General features: G+C 34.1%; 1 long non-coding RNA gene across 1 annotated transcript; it reads left to right on the top strand.

Annotated features, from left to right (window-relative positions):
• Positions 1–1,418: 1,418 nt before the first annotated feature.
• On the top strand, positions 1,419–2,268 carry LOC120154019. The gene is made up of 3 exons (XR_005518848.1): positions 1,419–1,525; positions 1,614–1,676; positions 2,216–2,268. It is a non-coding gene; the product is annotated as an uncharacterized LOC120154019 (long non-coding RNA).
• The last annotated feature ends 7,193 nt before the right edge of the window (positions 2,269–9,461 follow it).

Here is a 9,461-nt window from a genome sequence, read left to right as displayed (position 1 = left end):
TTTCTATTTTTCCTAAAATCTAATTTAGTGAGCAAGATATGCTGTAACGAGTTGCTGGTTGGATAATTTTTTATTAGAACTTGTTTTTGTAATTTGTATGAGGTTTTGGCTTGTTGTAATCGACTCTTAAGGGTGTTGTATGATGTTGGCCTGGGAAGACACATGGCCTTTAATCTAATTGTGAACTAAGCTTTGCTTGTCAAAAACTGGAGGATCCTTTGGTTCTTTGTAGTGGTGAAATGTTGGTGAGTTTTAGATGCTGCGAAGATGTACAATAGCAGTATCGATTGTGGATCACAGATCACTTGGGATGCCATATAACAATTTTCTTTCCTGCCTACCACACCAAACAATTGAAGAGTGTAAAAACTTATTGCTGTCTTATTCAAGGGAAAAAAGGTACGTATCCATGAACTTGATAAAAGACAGTATCTCCTATAATTTGTTTTACTAAGCATCTCCCATCTATTTAGAAGTGTACCATGAGTATTTGGTTAATCTTAGACATGGAATCGAAGTAATTCGATTCTTCTGTATTAAAGTGGCAATGAGCCACAAAGTTGATCCGGTAATTGTCAACTTGCTATTGGACGCAATGCCAGCATTGCCAAATGTGTGGTTATATCTTTGATGCAATTTTTTTTAGATGGCCTCTTAAGCTTTGCACAGCTATAATGAGTTTGAGATGGCCTCTGATTTAGATTCCCTTATCCATATTTTTAAAAGAACTCATCGCTGGAATTGAAGAGCAAGGAATCTGAAGTTGAACTACCGAGATCCAAATGATGGATCTAAACCTGAATCAACTAGAATCGGGTTGGGAGGAATTGAGGAAAGAAGCTCGAAAGATCGAAGGCGATCTTGATGTCAAACTATCTTCTTATGCTAAGCTCGGTGCTAGGTTCAATCCATGAGGGTATTTGTACCTTCATTTGGAGTAGAATATAAATCTCCCATTCTATTTATATATTTTTTTATTTCAAATTACCAGGAGGAAAGAAGCTCGAAAGATCGAAGGCGATCTCGATGTCAAACTATCTTCTTTTTGTTTATATTATACCGTACTGAGGTCAAGCTTTCATTGGCAATGAAAGAAGAAAATATAACCAAACTCTCGAAAGTTTTATGGTCCATGTTTTTTTTGAAAGCTTCACTCTAATAATTTGATACTTTTCTAGGAGCTGCGAAGCTCAAACTCAGATATAATATATTTTCTTTGTTTTCTGTATATGTACAGTCCTTATGGGTTTGAAGTAATGGTATAATTCTTCATTTTAAGGAATTCAGAAGAATCAAGCAATGAGGGAACATGCTTGTTAGCACAGTGTTCGGGGACTTAGAGGACTTGTCTTGAGACCAAATATTCTTGCTTGTTGCAGTACAATGGTTCTACTCTTATTTATATTTTTCAACTGTATTTAGCAGTGCTAATTTGACATTTCTTATTCATTCACTTGCCCCTTTTTTGCAATAGGCACTTGATGATAATGTCAAGTTAAAGCTCTCTCCGTTTTGCCATGTTCCGGTAATGAAACATGAATTCTATTTGTCTGCTTCTCTTCCATCTCCTAAATCAGTAACTATTGTTATTAAGAAATATGACTTCTTTCTAGGCCGAAAATACTGTCACTCTCTATGACGTTCCAAATATTTGGCACATTCCTTTACTACTAAGAGTAAGTAGTTCACTTTTTGAGTTCTTTTTATCATCTAAAATTCTTATAGTACAAAGTTATAACTGGAAATATATGTTCCTTGATTCATTTGTTTATTTTACTGATCATAAATAGGATCAAAAGGCACATGAAGCAATCTTGAAATGATTGAACCTACTAGGGTTTTCCCTATGAACTTTGAGGGACTTAGACATGCATGCTTTCTTGATCCAAAATTATAAGATTTCATTGCTTATCCCTCTTTTGTATTTCCTTAACTTTTCTAAGAATACAAACTTGCTCAGATTCTTGGGGTAAGAATTCTAACTTCTAAAAGTAAGATGACAACCAATACATTATTAAATTTTTTCTTTATTATGACATTTTTTACATTCTTATGTAGAATATATTTTAGTTTTCATGGTTCATGACTTCCTGTTTTTGTTGTTTGTTGCAACATCTTTTTTCAGTTCTCAATCACTCACATGTATGTTATGAATGCAAGTTCTGCTGGTTGTTTCCTTCTCTTCTTAGTCTCATCTAAATTATTGTAATTGCAGTAATCTTGAAGAACAAACTTCAACAAAAAGCGGCTTCTTCAATAGACTGGCACATCGTTTCCCATTTGTTTTTAATCTATTGAGGAGAGATCATTCACTGTCAAATGATACTTTCAAATAAGATGTCAAGACGATGAATATGACAAATTCCAATGAAGTGTGAAACAAATTAGCTTTAGAAGGCATATCTGGAGGTTATGATGATGACGCTAGTGAAATTGAGGATGTATCGAACAACAAATCCATGTATATCTATACTTTGAGGTTCAGTTGTAACTCATTTGTACTTTAATGTCTTTTAAGGTTCTCTCTCCATAAAAAAACTTTAATTTATTTTGTTGTTAAGTATTTTTCTTTATGTTTTTTGTCTTAATTAAAATGTATGGTTGTTGTTAATTAGATAAAGCTAGATATAAATTTAGGTGATGTATAGCAGAAATGAAATATGCAAAATCAATTAATATTAGCTAAATAAAGGTAATTAGCGGCGTTTGTATCCAAAAACGCCGCTATAGGTCTGACTTTTTGCGGCGTTTGTGTTCAAAAACGCCGTTATAGGTCTAACCTTTTGCGGCGTTTGTATCCAAAAATGCCGCTATAGGTTTAACCTTTTGCGGCGTTTGTTCTAAAAACGCCAGTATAGGTCTTCTCTTTTGCGGCGTTTGTATCCAAAAACGCCGCTATAGATCTGACCTTTTGCGGCGTTTTTTCTAGAAACGCCGCTATATATCATAACTTTTTGCGGCGTTTATTCCAAAAACGCCACTATAGATATCGACATTTTGCGGCGTTTGTTCAAAAAACGCCGTAATAGATATTGACCTATTGCGGCGTTTTTTGTTCTCAAACGCCGCTAACTTTAGCGGCGCTGGTATTGACGACGCTTCTTGCGGCGTTTTTCCTATCGCCGCAAATACTTTTAGCGGCGCTTAAAAACGCTGCTATAAGACTAAAAGAACGCCGCTAAAACTCTGTTTTGCTGTAGTGTAAACACTTGGAAATCCACATAGCTCAACGAGTAACAACAGATATACTATGTCCGATTTGTGGGAATGAAGAAGAAATCATATTGCACGTGTTATGAGATTATCGAATGGGCGTATGATTTGGGTGTAACCTATTCCGAATCAAGCCAAGATGGATTTCTTCTCCAAACCTTTGGCCGACTGGTTTCAGATAAATTTTTCTAACAATGTAGGGTTTGACCAAGCTGAGTATCACTGGAGACACCTCTTCGATATCCTCATATGGAGATTTTAGAAACAACGAATTTTTTGTGTTCAATAGACAGGTTTGGTCATCGACAACAATCATACGATAGGCATAGAGTTAGGCCCAATCAATCCAAAAGAACCACCATGGCCTTCCCTACAGTCAAGATCACCCGATCAAGATTCACCATTGATCTTTCCTAAGAGTAGGAGTGGTGAAACTCAACACAGATGAGACTGCTAGACCAGACACGACGACAACTGCAAGTGGATGTATTATTCAGGACAAGAGAGAAGAGAGTTAGGTATCACTAGAACATTAGAAGCTGTTCAATCCTCTATGTTGAACTCTAGGCACTTCTAGATGGTCTCCAAATCGTCTGGGATCAAGGAGCAACTTAAGTATCTGTGGTGATGGACAATAGCAACTTAAGTATCTGTGGTAACAATAGTGAGAGAGTAAGGCTTCTTAATTATCATACTCAGAGGCACGAGCTGTTGCTCATTCAAAGGATCCGACATCTTCTCCGACTCGAAGGTTCAGATTTTGGATTAAAATCCATAATTATTGGACTCATATTTAAATGTATATTTTTATCATAAAATATGACATAAATTAAGTGACAATTATGTAATAAAGTGATACATGCACCAGGGTCCATAATACATGCTTCTTTAGACTAATGTTTCTACTCGAACCTATTAGAAGAACAAAGTCTCGAAGATTCAAAGCATATCTATTCAGTAAGCATAATGTGAATGAATAATTAAACGATTCTAATGTTTCTCCCTTTAATGTTTCAGATTCGAAGTCGAATCTTTTTGAAGAAAGGGAGGATGATACATGCATCACAAGGGTCACATCAAAGGAAGAAGTAATAACTCTTCCAAATGATCCACTCGTCCAAGCCTTGGAAAAGAAGACCAGAACAACAACAGACTTACGACGATTTTTTGAATGGGATCCTGATCTTATTTGGTCAACATGTCTTCTGTAGATACAACCATTTGTCTCTTATCTTTCTAACGGTTCTTAAATCGTGTCAATCCGATATCGGGAACTCAAGATATGGCCATTTTACTGAAAACTGTGCGTGCAGAAAATCGTATACGAGATTAATACGTGAATTTGTAAATATTACGAATTTTCAATATTTATATTAATTATTTATAATATAATTTAATATAAAATGATGAATTATATTTTAGGATCATATTTATTATTTTATTAGGTATTAAGGTTGGTTAAAACAATATTTTTATTTATTATTATTTTATTAGAAATTAGAGTTAAGACATGTTTAGTTTATTATTATTTTATTCTTTAGTTATTTAGGACCTTTAGAACTTAGTCCCTATATAAAGGAGGCTTCATTCAACTTTGTACATGAAGATTTATTTGATTAATAATACAACGATAGTTCATTTTTGCAAGTGTTGATTGCCTTGTGCCTTTGAAGCTTATTCTCCTTGAGTTCTTTCAAGTTCTTGTGAGGGAGATTAATCTTCACACTCCAATTTGCCTTTTCATTGCGACTAGGAGGGTTGGTTAGAGCCATATTATTGTGTTTGCCTTTTCATTGCGATTAGGAGGGCTCAATAGGACATTATCCATCGATTTTCCACATATCCATCCACGCCATCAATCATCTTTACCGTTCACCTTCATAAGGGAGATCTTTTGATTTATTGATTATCTTATTTTACTTGCAAATCCTTTATCTTTTCTTTATCTTATTTTAATCTTATTTCTTACCTTGTTTCCAGTACCTAAAAGAAATCCCAAGAACCCTAATTGCTACCGCCACCTTCCCCTATTCATTCCCCATTGTTCTTCATCAAGTCTAGAGCTTTCTAGGTTTGATTCTTCAACAAGAGCAACGTTCATTAATCCGCCACCGCTTTCCTATCATAAAGTGATAAGGTATTAAAAGTGTCATGAAAATAAAAGTGTAGATACTATTAAAGTTGTACTTATAACTTGATAAGGGGCAGAGTTACAAGTACATACAATAATTGATTTTTAAATCAGCTATACAAAGAGTTATGGTCCCCAAAAAATAGACATTTTCGTATTTACTTTTATCCTCGTCAGAGAGTTTATACTTAAGAGAACTATATCTTCTTGGAAGATCATAATCAAAGAAGATTTAAGATTTCAACCTATCAATTAATTTAGATACATTTTCGCTAATTTAATATTTATTTTATTCATGATGATTTGATATGTTTAGATTCTCATTAATTTTCATATTTATTTAAGGTTTGATTCTAACATCGGATCGTGCATATCCACTGAGAAATCAATGCTGTAGCGGATACTTTGGCTCACTTTAGAATGGAAGGATTGGACTTTTTATTGTTCAACTCCTTCTCACGTTTGACATGGCTGGTTTGAGAAGATGACTTTTGCATTATCTTGTCATGCTTTCCTTCGTAATAAAGAAAAAAATTCACATCAACATCTCAAATCTCATAATATTTTAATATTTATTTTTCAAGTATTTAAGTATATAACTTTTTTATAAAATTTAATTTTTCTAATTATTTATTTTATTAATTATATTTTTGAGATATTATTTATATCGAATTACATATATAAATTTTATATTATTAATAATATATGAGAAAATAACCTCAGTGATCGAAAATGTCTTATAATATACGATTTTAACCAACTTTTTTTGGATTTATGAAAATGATTAACAAATTCGCAACGCGAACTCCAATTTCGCAACTCAGTTTCCAAATTCGCAACGCAAATTTAGAAAATCGTAACAAAGAAGTCAAATTCGCAACACGTTTGCCAAATTCGCAACACTGAATTTCAAATTCGCAACTGAATTTCAAATTCGCAACTGAATTTCAAATTCGCAACTCGATTTTCGAATTCGCAACACGAATTTAATTTCTTAACAGGTTTTAGTTTCGCAACACAAATCTTTTGGGTATATAACTACACAGCAGTAGCAACTCATAACCTAAATCCCTAAATCGCAACTCATTCCATCTCCATCTATCACTCTCTCCAGCGACATCCGTTCCTATATCTAACGACATCCTTCCCCATCTCTAATTGTTTTTTACATAATTTTATTTCTATATAATTTTTCAATGATTTCTCTCGCAAATTATCAACTATCAACTTAATAAATGTATGTTTTTCTCTAAGTTAGTGGTGAAATGTAGTTTATAGCTCGTTTGTTTAGTAAATTAATTTACAATTTGTAGAATGAAATCATCTAATGTTGATCATGTTTGGATAGATTTGTGTTTTAGAGGGTCATGGGAGAATGTTCATGGTGTTTTACAATATGTGTCTTTACCCATGAATCTTCAAATAAAACTGTCATTAAAAAAGTTAACTTATGAAACTCTAATGTTACGTGTTGCAAACAAATTAAATTTAGAGCCTCTAAGTGGATTTAGGCTATCTTATCAGAGAAAAGGTAAAGTTTATTTGTTAACCGACAATGAAGATGTTGAACGATTCATTGCTTACATTAGTGTTTCGCAAGAAGATGATGTTACATTGTATGTTGTTAAACCTAGAAGTAGTGAAGTTGGGTCAGTAGCGAGTAGTAATCAACTAAGTTCTTCAACCCCAGTTTATGGTGCTCACAATGTACAACGTTGTTATTAACCTCAAAATTTAATGGTTCCACCACAATTTCATCACCAAGAAAATTTTGTTTCACCACATTTCCAATACCAAACACAATCTCAAAACCCACAACCTTTTCCTAATCCAAATCTCAATCAACTTTCAGCACCAAATTCTGGTTTTCATATTGATCAGTTAGACGATTATGAGCCAGCAGAAAAAATTATGAGTACTAGTCAGTATTCGAAATTTGATCTTGGTTAATACCTGGACTTTGATCTTGGTCAATACTCGAATTTTGATGATTTTTCAGAAGAAGAAACAGACCCTGCGTGTAATGATTTTGATATTGGTCAATACCCGAATTTTGATGATGAAATAGCCGCTGCTGAGGAAGATGTTGTTGATGATAATGAGGAGGAAGTTACGACTGTGAATGAACATGTTGAATATCCATTCTGTAATTCATATAACCCTAAAGAAGAAAAAGAAAAAGAAGAAGTCCCTGAAGAAAAGAAAAATAAGAAAATGCCACGGGAGTATAACTGGAATATGACAGAATTACTTCAGATACCGGAAGAAGAGTTGGTAAAGATAGCAGTTGATTGTTATACAAAAGTTATTCGTATCAAGAAAGATGATTGTTTTGATACAAAGGAAGACTTGAAGATAGCTTTGTATACGAAATGTGTGGAAGATGGCTATCAACTAAAAGTTAACAAATCAAGTAAAGATCGTTTCGAAACAAAGTGTATGATTGAAAAAAACTGTATGTGGCATATGATTGCAAAGAGGATTAAAGATTGCAAAATGTTTCAAGTTAGGACTTTTATTGATAAACATACATGTTCAAGAACCCAAGTTTTTCCTCACAATAGACGGGCAAAACAAAAAGGTGATGGGTGGTTTTCTGGCTGAGTTAATGTTTTTGAATGACAGAGTATATCGGGGACATGAAATTATGACTGACATGAATGCTCGGTTCAAGATTAGTATCTCATATTCTCAAGTTTGGAGAGCCAAATATTATGCCTTGGAATTGTTGAGGGGATCTCCAGAAGCATCGTTTGCCCAACTGTCGGCTTATTGTCACAATTTAAAGCTGAAAAATCCTGGGTCGGTAACTCATATCAAAACAGATAGAGATGGACGCTTTGAGTTGCTGTTTATCGCCATTGGTGCTGTGGTTAGTAAATCAATATAATTTTGTTGACTCATTTTTTGTTAGTTACATGCATTTCACATTTAAATGATTATATGTCTTGTGTATATTATTTTGTAGATTCGTTCGTTTATTACTTGTATGCGCCCAGTTATTATAGTTGATGGAACATATTTGAAATGTCGATACCTTGGAGTAAACTTATTGCAGTAGCTATGGATGCTAACAATGGGATACTGCCAATAGCTTACGGGGTTGGCAAATCTGAAACCTCTGATTCATGGACATGGTTTATAGGGCATCTTAGGGATTGCATAGGTCCTATTAGTAATCTGACAATCATATCCGATAGGGAAAACTCAATTGACAACATGTTAGAAGGTGTTTCCCTGATGCTTTTCATAGACTTTGTGGTGTTCATTTGTACAAAAATCTAAAATCAAGGTCTGCTGGTATAAAAAATCACAAATGGACATACTGGAAGGCAGTAAAAGCTTATCGGGAAGTGGATTTTAATAAGCATATAAATTGTTTAAGACGTGTTTTGCCTCATTGTGCTCAAACACTAGAAGATGTCGGGTTTGAAAGATGGTCAAGAGTACATCAACTTGGAGCAAGATACGATTTCATGACGTCTAATAGTGTAGAATCAATCAACACTCTAAGTCGTCATTCCCAGAAATTACCCATTACTATGTTAATGGAGTTTTTTCGAGCCTCTATTCAACAGTGGTACTACAAGAAAAGAAACCATGCATGTATTATTTCTTTAAATTCGTAACTTATCATATATTTTTACTAAGTATTATTTATTTAAATTTACAGGAACATTGGAACGTCGTGTTACACTATGGACTGAAAAAAAAAGATAACGAAACGTGTTGTGAAGTCAACGTCATGGAGAGTTGAACCATGTTCAAACACTTTGTTTGAAGTATTGGATAATAACTTAAATGGGCTTGTCGATCTAAATGCAAAGACGTGTAGTTGTATGAAATGACAAACATCTGGTTATCCGTGTGGCCATGTTATAAAAGTTGCTCTTCATCTAAACCAATATGATTCAAGCGCATACGCTATAGATTGCTACACTACAGAAGTATATCGATAGACTTATGCCGAGATTGTCTACCCTATTCCACATCCTTCTGAGTGTGACATACCAGATGACTTACAAATAATTTTGCCACCAGTCATGGACAGCAGGCTACCTGGACGACCAAAAAATCATGATCGTATACCGTCTAAGGGTGAAGAGAAGAGGATATC

Source organism: Hibiscus syriacus, unplaced genomic scaffold, assembly GCF_006381635.1.
Source record: "Hibiscus syriacus cultivar Baekdansim isolate YM2019G1 unplaced genomic scaffold, ASM638163v2 tig00111105_pilon, whole genome shotgun sequence".
Taxonomy (NCBI): Eukaryota; Viridiplantae; Streptophyta; class Magnoliopsida; order Malvales; family Malvaceae; genus Hibiscus; species Hibiscus syriacus.
This window is presented reverse-complemented; position numbering and strand designations above follow the sequence as displayed.